The sequence below is a fragment of the Gopherus evgoodei genome, chromosome 1, assembly GCF_007399415.2.
Source record: "Gopherus evgoodei ecotype Sinaloan lineage chromosome 1, rGopEvg1_v1.p, whole genome shotgun sequence".
NCBI classification, from domain to species: domain Eukaryota; kingdom Metazoa; phylum Chordata; order Testudines; family Testudinidae; genus Gopherus; species Gopherus evgoodei.
This window is the reverse complement of record NC_044322.1, coordinates 152,186,137-152,200,508: the sequence shown is the minus strand read 5'-3', so window position 1 is coordinate 152,200,508 and position 14,372 is coordinate 152,186,137. Positions and strand designations below refer to the sequence as shown.

The following is a 14,372-nucleotide window of genomic DNA, read 5'->3' as shown; positions in this document are numbered from 1 at the left end:
GCTGCCTCCTACCTCCAACTCTCTGTTCCCCATCAGGAGCAGGGGGGAAGCCACCTTGGGCTTTTCACCTCCCTGTTCCCCACTGGGAGCAGGGGGCAAGGTGCCTGGGGCTTGTCTCCTCATTCCCTGTTGGGAAAGGGGGGAAGCTGCCCGGGGCCTCTTGCCCCGGGAGCAGGATTCAGCTGCCCTAACTTTTTGGTCCCTCCCGCTCTCCGCCGGGAACTGGACAGCTTTAACATAAGAATGGCTATGCTGGGTCAGACCAAAGGTCCATCTAACCCAGTATCCTGTCTTCTAACAGACACTTATTTATCTACAGAGACATTGCGTTACCCTAACAACACCAATATAAGCCCTACACCTCTTGTTGAGATGGTTTTATTATGTCAGCATAGCAGGGGTATTACATTGGCAGGAGGAGCATTTTAGTGTGTATACCTCCACTTTTTTGTCAACAAAAACTGGCTTTTGTCAACAAAACTGACGTGTAGACAAGACTTAAGGAGAAGCAGCTGGTTCTTTTCTGAACCTGAATTTCTAACAGCAGGATGAGATTTGTCACTTAATCAAAAATTCATAAAGGTTTCTGGTTTTGGGGGTGAGGATGAAAAGGGATGTAGAGAAAGTGTGTGTTTGAAGGTGAACCTCTCCAGAGAAATTCTGTTAAGGGAATCTCTCTGAAGCCTTTACAAGGAAATACTGCAATAAAAGGAGTTCCTGTGATTACTCCATATATAACACTTCTCCACAACAGAATTCATAAAGTATTGTGTGCATGTGTAGTGCTGGGCACAGAGCAGTTTCTTACCTGATACTGAATTAATACAAGGTTAGAGACTTCAACATAAGTGGATTGTAGTGGCTGTAAAATTAGATTCATATAATCAGGTTGCAACAGAAGTGTAAAGTATTAAATAATTTAATCATTTGGTCTCATGACAACAATCTCTACTGTTTTTTAAATTTTTACATAAAACTATGTCTGTAGGGTAAAAAATACACTGGTGTGAGAATAGTTGCTTCTAACAACACCTTTTATAGTAAATTTAGCTACAATTTGTGGCTTGCTCTTGTAGTAAAAATATGATGCTAAATTAATTTTTCAGTACCATTCAGATCAGATGTCATTAAAATAAACACTCAGAAGGAAGATAAAGGAACATGTAAATCAGTACAGATAATTGGTCAGTTATCAGATCACACATGCAAAATGTTATTCATTTCAGAAAACACTCTAAAATGAATACATAACCAGGAAATTTTAAAGAAAAGTTACATTTCCAGTACTCAGTTCAGTTTCTCTTTCACATATACATGTATATTCAAAGATTCTAAGGCCAAAAGGGACCACTGCGATCATCTAGTCTGACCTCCTGTATGACACAGGCCATAAAAGTTCCCTAAAATATTTCTTGGAACATATATTTTAGAAAAACATTCAATCTTAATTTAAAAATTGTTAGTGATGGAGAATCCACCACAACCCATGGTAAATGCTCCAATGGTCAATTACTCTCGCTGTTAAAAATTTATGCTTTATTTTCAGTCTGAATTTGTCTAGCTTCAACTTCCAGCCATTGGAGTGTGTTACTCTTTTCACTACTAGTTTGATGAGCCCATTATTAAATATTTGTTCCTCGTGTAGGTACTTAGAGACTGTAATCAAGTCGCACCTTAACCTTCTCTTTGTTAAGATAGATTGAGCTCCTTGAGTCTATCACTATATAAGGCATGTTTTAAAATCCTTTAATCAATCTCATTGCTCTTCTATGAACCCCCTCCAATTTATCAATATCCTTCTTGAATTGTGGGCCCTAGAACTGGACCCAGTATTCCAGCAGCAGACACACCAGGGCCAAATACAGATTTTTTTTTTGGCCACAGCATAACATTGGGAGCTCATATTCAGCTGAATATCAGCTGACCCCCAAATCTTTTTCAGAGTCACTGCTTCCCAGAATAGTATGGCCTGCGTTCTTTGTTCCTAGATGTATACATTTACATTTACCCATATTAAAACTCATACTGTTTGCTTTCACCGAGTTTACCAAAGGATCTAGATCACTCGTAAGTCAGTGACCTGTCATCTCCATTATTTACCACTGTCCCAATTTTTGTCTCATCTGCAAACTTTATCAGTGATGATTTTATGTTTTCTTCCAGGTCATTGATAAAAATTGTAAATAGCGTAGACCCAAGAACTTATCCACGCAGGACCCTAGTGGAAATACCCATGTGATGAATTGTTGCTTACAGTTACATTTTGAAACCTATTAGTTAACCAATTTTTAATCTATTTAATGTAGGCCTTGTTAATTTGATATTCTAGTTTTTTAGTCAAATTGTCATGTGATATCAAGTTAAATGCCTTATAGAATTCTAAGTATATTATGTCAATCCTATTACATTTGTTAGCTCGCCTTGTAATTTCATCAAAAAATATCAAGTTAGTTTGACAGGATCTATTTTCCATAAATCCATTTTGATTTGCATTAATTATATTACCCTCCTTTAGTTCATTATCAGCTACTCCATTATCTCGCTCAGAATCGATGTCAGGCATATAATTCCTCAGGTCATCCCACTTACCCTTTTTAAAAATTGGCACAACATGAGCTTTCTTCCAGTCTTCTGGAACTTCCCCACTGTTACAAGACTTAATGGAAAATCAATGTAATGGTCTAACACAGTGTTTCCCAAACTTGGGACACCGCTTGTGTAGGGAAAGCCCCTTGTGGGCCGGGCCAGTTTGTTTACCTGCTGCGTCTGCAGGTCCGGCTGATCGTGGCTCCCACTGGCCACGATTTGCTCCTCCAGGCCAATGGGAGCAGCAGGATGTGGCAGCCAGTAAATCCCTCAGCCCGTGCTGCTTCCAGCAGCTCCCATTGGCCTGCAGCAGCGAACTGCAGCCACTGGGAGCCGCGATCAGCCAGACCTTCAGACGGGGCAGGTAAACAAATGGGCCCTGCCTGCCAGGGGCTTTCCCTACACAAGCATTGTCCCAAGTTTGGGAAACACTGGTCTAACGAGTTCCTCAGCCAGCTCTTTTAAAATTCTTGGATGCAAGTTATCTGGACTTGCTGATTTAAAAATGTCTAACAGCAGTAGCTTCTATTTAACATCCTCCAAAGATACTACTGGAATGGAAAGAGTATTATCATCATTATATAATGCGATTATATCATCTGTATTTCCTCAAACATAGAGGAGAAATATTTATGGCTTACTTTCGCTTTATCTGCATTGTTATTGATAATTTCATAATTTCCATCTTGTAACAATTCTTTTTGTTCATAATATATTTTTTAAAAACTACTTTTTGTCCATAACTCTGCTAGCCATAGATTTCTTCTTATGTCTCTCGGATTCCCTTATCAATTTTCTACAATACTTAATTCGTTACTGTCAACTTTCCCTCGTACTTTGTTTTTTACAACTAGTTTCAGTTACCCTGTAAACCAGGTTGTTTTTTTAACCAGCATGACCTTCTTCCTCAATGGTGGGATCATGGCTTTTGAGGCTTCAAATAAGATAAATGATCCCAATTATCATTCACAATTGTTCTGTGATCAGTTCCTCTTTATCTATTAAGAAATGATCTGATACAGAACTCCCCTGTGTTGAAATGCAACACTTTTTGGGTTAGGAAATTGTCATCTATAATGTTTAGAAATTTCAAGTCTCTTTTACTTCTGATAGCATGAGACCACCAACATGTGTCACTCAAATTGAAGCCCCCCCCATGATCTCCCCAGGTTTTTCCCTAAATTTTATGTAGATTGGTGTGTAAGGAGGCAGTCACCCTGTTCCCTAGTGTAATTTGTTGGTCTGTAGCAGACACCAGTTAGTACTCCATCTTAAGCTTTATCTGTTACAACATTTATCCATAAACATTCAAGATCATATTCTTGTGAGTTATCAGTGACTTGGGAACAGGTAATGCCATTTTTTACATAGAGTGCCACTCCCCCTCCCCTGTTGCCAACTTGATCCTTCCTAAATAGTTTATAACCATTAATTTTTAATATTTCAATCATGCAAATCATCCCACCAGATTTCAGTAATACTATCTACATTTAATTTGTGCTCATAAATTAGCAATTCCAGTTCCTCTTGTTTGTTACCCAGGCTCCTGGTATTAGTGTGATGGCAATTCAGGATTTTCTTCTTTTCATGTCCCTTGGTTTCTTGATTAAGTTTTGTTCTCCACATCTCAATTTTTTGCTGAGTGCTCATCTCTTTCTTCTTTTTACCTTCCTCTTTCACTATTAGTTTAACCCTCTCCTGACTACTCTAGTCAGCCTGTCCCCAAGGAAATTGGTTTCCCTTCTACTGAGATGGAGGCCATCCAAACTATACAGTCCCTTCGTCCTGTTTGTCTGTTTTGTCACAATGGGCCCTCCAGTACCAATGGAAGAGTGGCACTGCTGTTGGGTACACTAACAGATGTTTCATGGTAATCCAATTATGTGCAATCAGAAGTGTAAAAAGAGGCTCCCACAAACAAATTGTTCTAGCTGAAAGTATGTGAGACATTTCTTGGGTAGAAATTCCATGCCCTTTCCCCAACCCCTGAAATCCCAAACACCATCAATTTCATATTCTTCAACCATTGTGCCCAAAAATCCATCTGCTCAATCCTGTCCCCTTGTATTCTTCCCCATCCATTAGTCCTTCGGAACTCATTCAAGCCGCAGTGCCCTCAGCCTCCCCATCACTTAATGGAACTTCTCTAGTAGGCTTCTTTATCACACAGCTGTTCTTCACAACAGTAGTGATGGTGGAAGTCTCTGCTGGCAACTGTTGTGGCAAGTAGTTTCTCCTGTGTCCTCTGGCTGTGGAGTGGTTGGCAAAGAGGGGAGTGAATCAGTTTTGTGTATGAACTGCGTTAATTGTTTGAGCAGTGAGGGTCCGATTTGATTCCTGAGGTGGATTAGTTTGTCTGGATGCTGGTCTCTCCTCGCTGAAGGAGGGGTAAACAATCAGGTCTCCCCAAGAGTGAGAGATATGAAAGGACAGAGAGATATTGCTCCAAACTCCCCTCCCATATTTAGATCTTTAAATTCTGGGCTGTAGCTGGGCAGGCAGGCATCAGCAGAGAAAGAGGTGACCCATTTTGATCTCATTTCCATCTATATAAAAAGATTCCAGGATTATCACTCTGAAGCCTGGAATGTCTGTTGAGTCTTTGTGAAGCGATTGAGACTGCTACAAGCAGAGTTCAGAATATCACCTGATTCAATCATCACAGGGATTTCCTGTCTGTTACCATCCAATTTTTAAGTTCTCATTCATTTTTTATTTTGAATTACACCGGTGCTTTTAGCTATTGCAAGGCATGTCTGTATGCCATAGCCAAGAGTCCTAGATCGTTATGATATGAGAGGTGACTCAGCCAATCACTACCATTCCTTTACAGGTAATCTTTATGCAACACTTTCATTGGTTGTATGTGGGAGGTTGCACAGATGGTGGATTACTTGTCTCAGCCGCCACAGTTCTTCAAAACTACCCACATAACACAGTCAGTGCCCACAATAACCCCAAACACTCAGCCCCCATTCATCACCCGCATAAATCAACACAATCTAGTATTGTCACTCATCCATGTGTGACTCTGAAGCCTAGAATGTCTGTGAGTCAGTGTGAAGTGATGGAACTACCTGTGAGTATGGCTGAGAATAACAACACCAGGTTCCATCACTGGGCCCCGTGAGAGCCAGGTGGAATGTTGGAGGCCAAAGGTTCTGTGGCAGTTGGAATGTGACAGTTGATCAGAGGAGGTGGGAGTAACAGCTGTGTGGGGTAACAGAGCTGGTTGTGTCTCCAGCCAGGGGGCAGCTCTGTGCACAGGCTTTGGAGAACATGTACAAACAGCAGCATGGCTCACTACAGTGGACCACACCGAAAGAAGACACTCCATTTTCAGCTTTTTTACAGACATGACTTTACAAATTACCTTACAGCTACTAGTGTACAGATAAGTGTCTGTGTGGGATGGAGTCATTGTCCCCTCCAGCTGCAGAGGTGGAATCCAGCTGCTTGCTCCTTTCAACCATTGCAATTGGTTTGCACTAGTTTGGGTTTTTAAGGCTACCTCTGCAAGGAAAAGGGCAGGAGGCCTTTTTTAACAAAAGTTTAGTCACCTTCATGAGACTCAAAATCAGCTCTGTTAACAGTGGCCTTGTCTCAGTTTATCAGTGTGGCTAACCTGTTTCCTTCTCCTTTCTCCTCCCCGTATTCAGCTAGTTCATGCAGCATTCTCTCTTCAGCTGGGCACCAAAAAATGAGTTGGAACCTGCAGCAAGTGTTGATTTGGAAATGTTATATGTAGCCATTAGTACTGAATACTCCAAATATTAAAAATCTAAATGGTGGGGAAATGGAATAGCTGGAATAGTAATAAATCTTGAATATTATCTGCATTAAATTGAACAATAAAATCACATAAAATGTGCTATTTTACTTGTTGCTTCAGAATCTCAGACTAAGTTGCAATAAAATGACCTTTTCAAAAGAAGGGTGTCACACAAAACTGATACTTTTTCTAAAACAAACAAACACAGTTTATAATACAAATATACACAGACATTTTACTTTCAGCTATCTTGAATTCTGGTGAAATGAACATAAATAATCCGAAAAGCCATTTGGAACAGCCAGTTTATGGATGCATTTATATTTAATTGGGTATCCCTATGTGGGCATTAAACTATACACTGGAATCCACTTTTAATGTGAGAAAAAGGATTACAGTTTTGAGTAAATGGAGCTTTGCTGAATGATCATATAAATTGTCGAATTTTTTTTAAATTGCTGGTGAACAACTGAAATGATAGGTTTATTTCATGTTCTTTTTATTTAAATATACCTTAGCTCTAACCAATACATTAGTTAGATATTTATAAATTGAATGGTTTTCTTTTCCAAAAGAACAGTTAATGTGTTCTCTTATTTTATTAAATGCCAGATGAGATAATTGGCTATAATCTCTCTATGATGTTTAAGGAAAAAATTGCTGAAGAGAATGACAGCTATTATGTGGTAATATTTCACAAAAATTAGGATTGAATATTTGTAAACAACAATTTTACAATAAGGGTAACTGCACGTACCTACTGTTACTAGAATGGTTTAGATATACCTGAAATTAAATAAAATAGCATTTTGGACAATTGGGGTTAGGATATTTAGTTTAAATATGTTCATATAAATACCATTCTATGCAGTCATTTACCTGTCTGGCTTTAATAACTATCAGATATCACATTTTAAGTCACTTATTTGAGGGTGACTCAGGTCTGTTAATAATTTTTAATTTTTTCATACTATTTTGGGGCCTGGTTCTCTACTCCTTCCACCCTGGGTGGTCATCTGCGCCTTTGCAAAGCGAGTGTAAAATGGGATACGGTCTATACATTTGCGGATACTGTAAGACAGCACTGTTTCTTTGATCTAATTGTGATGATTACACATTAAATATTAGGGCAACATGAACAGCCTTCCTGTTTCTTAATTATAGGATAGACTGTCTTTCCAAAGCAAGCTATGTAAGTAAAGCATCTAGTTATGCTAATGAACATGAAGGGCTAGTAACTGTGTACGGAGTCAGGCTATAATAAAAGAAACATTCCTAAAGCTTTTCTGCACAGCTCTACCATTTCACTGTAGTCCCACACCCTGTTCATCTGTGGACCTTTCTTGAAAAAAAACACCAATCTTACTAAACTACTTCAGATTGTATTTTGTGTAATGACAATGTATGCTTCATGCAACAAAATAAGAATTCATCTTATTTTCATACTGAAAAGTAAAAGGCAACTCCATTAACCCAAGGTACCATCAACTCCCATTTTACTGATTTTTGTTTAAAAAAAAAAGAGAGAAATTCTATTGGATTTGGGATTAGACCGTCTTCTCGAAAACAAGCAGACTTTATACTTCATGTCTGTATTTTGGTTGAGTTATTTAGAATTATATTAATTTAATAAAAATACCAATTCAGTGCTCTGGGTGCCCTTGGCAATTTCCTAAAATCTAGGAAAAGTGAATGTGGTATAATTTAAATGTGGGTAGACTGACTAACAGAGAGTGACTAAAATGAAAGTGACAATTTTCTGCTTCTAATCCCTGAATGACTACAGTTCAAAAAGGGCCTCACCTACTAGGCTGCCTATTATCCTCTCTCAAGGTTATGGCCTGGGATGTCAAAGAGACTTGAAAATCTGCAGTTTAGTTCTCCTTCCATTAATGGATAAGAAATCCCTGGACTGACACATCGGATGATGCATCTTTTTCCCATAGGATGCAGAGTCATTGTCTTTGAGTAATTTCCTAACTTATTCTCCCTGTATGAAGTGCTGCTATATAGATACCAAGCATTTCATACTGATAGACCAAATATTTCAGAAAGGATCATTACAATGACCCTTCCTGATATTAATAGTATTTTGGATATGTTTATTATTATTGCACTCATTCCTTTCTGTTTTTGAACAATATGCAAGCTTCAGCTGAGGAATTTGATAAAGGCAGTATGAGACACCACAGTAAAAGAGGCTTCATGATGTAGCAATAGATGGAACTAGGAGTTGGGACACTTGGGTTTTATATTCATTTCTGCTACATGTTTGCTTTGTGATCCTGAACAAACTTCTTAATGTGTACAATCCTTATTTTCCTTGTATGTAAAATGGGTATAATATCATCCTCCTTTATAAAACACTGGCATCTTTGTAAATTCTTTGGTGGCACAGGCACCATTCTGTTGTTTTGTGTGCGTACGTACACGAGTGCCTAGCACAATGAGGCCCTGATCTTTGATTGGTGGCTTCTAGGTGCTACTGCAATGTAAATAATTTAAGACCTCTTTGGATGAAAATCCTCATATAGGGGAAAAATATTATTAGGATGAAACTTTGGGTACAAGTCAATTGATGTTTCTATCTGACAGCAATGAAAGCAACTGGCCCAAAGCATTCCCAGCTGGTGTATCTAACATGTACAGTTACAAATTTTAACTTTCTCATCAAGTTACTATCCAAAGTAATAGCAAGAAATTATTCTTATCAAAATCTTACATAACTGAATTTTGTTCTAGACCAGGGGTCAGCAACCTTTCAGAAGTGGTGTGCCGAGTCTTCATTTATTCACTCTAATTTAAGGTTTCACATGCCGGTAATACATTTTAACATTTTTAGAAGGTCTCTTTCTCTAAATATATAATATATAACTAAACTATTGTTGTATGTAAAGTAAAGAAGGTTTTCAATATGTTTTAAGAAGCTTCTTTTAAAATTAAATTAAAATGCAGAGCCTCCAGGACCAGTGGCCAGGACCAGGGCAGTGTGAGTGCCGCTGAAAATCAGCTCACATGCCGCCTTCGGCACGCGTGCCATAGGTTGCCTAGCCCTGTTCTAGACTAACACTATAATTCTGTTTACATCCTGATTGCTCTTGGATTCAGAATACAAGATTTTTTTTTTTCAAAAAAAGCTAACTGATGCTGTGAGAGTCTAGTAGAGAGTAAGATACTGAGTGAAACAAGTGCTTTAAAAAACTTTATTCTGAACACATGTCATGATTGTAATAGCTGAGTCACTTGGGCATCTGAGCAGCACAAACAATTTACTGAATAGAGCAAAAAAAAAACTTGTAAATGATGGCTGTGGTATATTTATGGTTGTCAAGGTTTCTGATAAAGGAGATCATTTGGTTGTGAGTATTGTTTGGAAATTAGGCCTCTGAAGGAGTGAATAGCTGAAAGAGACAGAAGTGCTTACAAAGATAAATGAGTAGGAATGCTTCATTGGTGATAGATGGCTGGTATTTGAATCTGTAGGAGATATAGCACAAGTTGATGAGCATATTAGTGAGTTTCATAGTAATTGTATTGGGGCATGTAAATGTGTGGCCTCTGGGCAGCCCTGCAAGTGGCCCCTTGCCTTAGTTTCCCTTTTGATTCATTACATAAACTCAGAACAGCCTTTGAAGCATATACATTGCCCTTTTTGCAGGGTTAATTTATTACCAAAGGCCCCACTACCATAAACCAGAATCTGCCCAGCACAATCCAAACAGAACATTTGTCTCAACAGTCCAACACCAGGTACGGCTCTTTTATCTCTCGCTACACGTTAGCTCAGCTCTCAGATATAGCTCTGGTGTTTCTCACCATGCTTCAGTTCAGCCCCTCTAGCTGGGGTGTTACTCTGCCCTGTTTCATTCACACGAATGGTCTTGCCTAGAGACATAAGTGGGCTCACCCCTTCATTGTTCCCCAGCCTCCAACCCTTTCTGGTCTTCTGGCTTCAGGTCTCCAGCTCAGAGAGCCAGCAGGCATCTCCCTCTGCTGCTTTTATTCTTCAGGTATCCATCTCTCTCTGACCATGGCTTTCTGGCCTGGAGATAGTTGTAGGCAACTCTCTGACGGCCTTCCTGCCTTCTGCTTTCACTAGTCTGACCTGGCTCCCACTATTCAAACAGGGAATTTTCACTACTCCTGAAAATTCTTCAGGAGTACCCCCTCCCTGAAGCTGTCAGCTGAGCTCTGCTCTTCCTCTGAATTCTCTTTACCCAAGTGTCTGGGTTCTCTTCCTTTCTAAACTCTGGGCCTTAAACTCTCCCTCTAAGACCTCTCTCAGGATGCTGGACTCTGGATTCTGAACTCTGCTCTCAGACTTCTGAATTCTCCTTTATATCTTTTAGGGCAACCCCAGCTTCCTCATTACATCAAACTGAGGTGCACCTGAACTGGAACGGGAGAACTGAGCCCAATTTTATTTAAGGGGCCTGCTACCCTGTTAGAGGATGTTATAGATGAGGCTGATGGAAGACTGAGGAAATACCAATTTCAGATGGCATTTGGGGGCCTGTTCCACTGGCCGCTGAAGCCAGTGGCAAATCTTAAGTGGTTGATCTGGATACTCAGGTGAATGAAAGACAGACACAGGGATGGAGTTAAGCAGCAGGACACAACTTCATTAATTTAGTGCTGCCACTCCATTTTATCTGCTCACCCTCTCTCACATACTAGCATTTAATTGTGTCCTGTGCAGGGATACAGGACTTACATAATGTAACCATTAACTTGAGGTGAGCCCTCTTCAGCCAGGCCCCAAGGACTCAGCATACTTTGGAACTTGTTGCCATATCCCCTCTGAGGGGTTTGGAGTGTACCATAGTTTACCTCAGAGGCAAGACTTCAGGTTTCCTTTTCTCCCTACAGGTAATCAGTCTACCAGCCACACCCTAGGTCTCATTTATCTCTGGAAGCTGGCCTTTTAGCCTTTATTCATACTGGATACCAGCCATTAAATATTCCTATACTGCCTCCTAACTGTAAAATTCCTATTTTTATTGTTTTAACCTAAATTGTACATACACGATGCTGCAGAGAAGGTGAAAAATTCTCTGGATCCCTGCCAGTTTGGCCCAATGGGAAAAAAAATCCTTCCTAATACCAAAACAGGCAATTGGTCAGACCCCTGGCATGCTGGAAAGACAGATCAATATACCTCAAATACAGGGAGGGAGGGCAGAGCATCAGTAATGGCAAGATTGGCCCCCAGACACCTGCAAAGACTTTAATTTGAGGGGGCTTGTGAGAGCCAATCAAGTCCTCTCCAGCTAGCCAAACTACACTCCTATGTGCACTCCGAAGCATAAATTGGGGCACAGCTCTAGCATGTCTGAGTGTGAGATCTTCCTGTTCATCTCTGCTCCCAGGAGTGGCCATTTTTCTTCAGGTCCAACCAGATTTCCATCCCTACTCCCCAAGACAGGGAGGAGCATTTGTGAAGGAGTCTGATGTAACTGTAGTATTAGAAAGGGTTGCAATAGGCCAGAGGCAGAAAGGGAGCATGTGATATGAGAAGAACGAAAGGGAGTATATGATCCACTGAATGGGTTTATAAACAGTCAGTTTTGACAAGACTATGAAGTCAGTAGAGCTTTTATTTTTACCTCTATGGTACAAAAGATTTGGATACTAAGCTGAAGATCTATGAACTGGTGCAAAGATATAGAAGATGAACCAATATTAATGTAAAATAAAATAAAAAAAAAAATCAACTTTGAGTTTATACAGTTGAAACCACAAATCAGTAAGGAAATCTAAAAAGATTCAGATAGTAATGTCAGCCTGCCCATGGTTGACATCCACTGGGTTTTATAGTATGTATTTTACAACATAAATAGTACTAAATGAAACTGCATCTTTTAATCAGAAAACAAGAATAGAAACTACTACACTCCTTTTAGAACCTTTACTTTTGCATGTTTTACAGTTTGTTTTTCATTTTAACTGTGCAATTCTTTTGTATTTAATTTCCTATTTTGTTTTGTTTTAATGGGTAGAAAAAGCTCAAATTATTTGACTTGCAGAACTTAACAAAAAAAAAGTCATCTTGTAAGTTCCTTGGTTCACATCTAGAAGAAGTAAGAGACAACAAGAGACCTTTGGGAAAAAATTGAGAAAGAGGATCAAGAAAAGGCAGACAATGAAGAACATTGAAAATGAAATGTTATGTGGATTTTAACATTCCAGGAGCATATTTTGTGTAACAAATTAGATATACGTATGTCCAGGGAGAAGTGTGATTATAATTGAATTAGCAGGAAGTTAGTTAAACGAAGGCATTAAAGGGACAATTAAATTGTAGAGAGGAGAATAAAGAAGAAGATCAGAGACATAAGGGTGGTGGTTTGTTTTTGTTTTGTAAGTCAAGCAACTGGTAAGAACATACAGAGAAAACATTATAAAATGAAACAGAAAGAAGAAAGAACAATTAGAGGAGCATAAATAGAAATGACAAATTGTAGAATATCTTGCATAACAATAAAGAGATTTACAAAGATAAGGAAGATACAGGTTTAAATAGATAAAATAAACCAATGACTACTTAGAAATGCCTCTGAAGAGCTTCTGTTTAGAGATAATGAAATTACAGGATGATTCTTATTTTGCTATCCTTTCTACAGAGGCATCAAATGGTAATCTCCAGGTTGAAGATTACTCAGTTTACCAGTAGTAAAGGAGCATCATTATATAGTGTACAAATAACACAGTTGTTTATAAGAATTGTTCATAAGATGTACAATTGTTTATAAGCTGCCCTTAAAGAAAGTAACGTCCCAGGAGCTGGTAACTTCTGTAAATTTTAATGAAAATGGATGAGCTTTTCACTGATGTTTTGAATGGTTCTTTAGATTCAGGAGAAATTCATAAACTTTGAATAGGAGAAAATATATTTCAATTATTTTAAGAGAGTCAGAAGACAAATTTAAAAAACTATAAATAAATTATTTTAATATAAATTGTAGGGAAAATTATTGAAACTGTCTTAATGTATATGGCCTACAAGTCCCTGAAAAAGGATAAATCAGTTAAGTACAGATTCAAGCAGGGAAGACTTTAAAGGTAAACTATATTTTTAAAAGTGCATATGTATGTATATACACATGTGTTATATATATATAATATACGCACATTTTACTATATATTACTATATACATATTTATAAAGAGACAAATTCCTGCTTAAATTTCTAAATCATCAAGAGTCGTGTTGTCCCTGGACCTAGCACAGGTAACAGTGGGAAGGAAACAAAGTGGTTCCTTTTCCCTTGTGTAAGGGAAGGATGCTAATTGTCCTACACAAAGGTTGCACAGTTCTAGTGCCCATTGGGAGTAAAAGTTACTCTGAAAGTGATGGGACAGGAAAAGGACTACCCCATAAAACCCTCCTCATTGGCCAAGAATGCCAGAGGAGTAAGCTGCACTATCCTAAATGATAGGGCAGCGTGCATACCTGCCCTGTGCACTGTGGGACTTTGGAAGGAATTGTGTCTATTTGAAGTATATTATTCAAAATAATCAGTAATAAATTATTGGAAATCATAGATATTTCCTTAACAAAAGATTTATTTAAATGTATAAGCCTCCATTTTCAAAACCTGGTGTCTAAAGTTAGGCTCCTAAATCCATTGTTTAGAAATCTAAATAAAAGTAGCCTTACTTTTGAAGGTGCTGACTATCTCCTGGTCCTATGGCTTCAGTAAGACAGTGCCAGGTACACTGAATACATAAATAATGTTTTCAATGTCCAATTCAATATTTGCACAATACAAGAGGAAAGGTTAGCCTTCAGTTTCTTTGCATTTGTCACTTTATAGCACAACCTAAACATTATTTAAATGCTGTAATGTGTATGTTGATAGAGTAAAAATGTAAAACATCTCAGAGGAAATATACATAATTAATATTTTCATGGCTTTCAAACTTTTATTCTCAGTGGCTTTTCAAATTTTTGTAATTACTGATCACCTGAATTATGTAGCTTGCTTTTCTACTTGTCCTTATTGTAAATAGTA

General features: G+C 38.4%; 1 protein-coding gene across 1 annotated transcript in view; it reads left to right on the top strand.

Annotated features, from left to right (window-relative positions):
- CFAP47 (cilia and flagella associated protein 47) overlaps positions 1–14,372 on the top strand; it is a 681,124-nt gene that overhangs the window by 386,431 nt on the left and 280,321 nt on the right.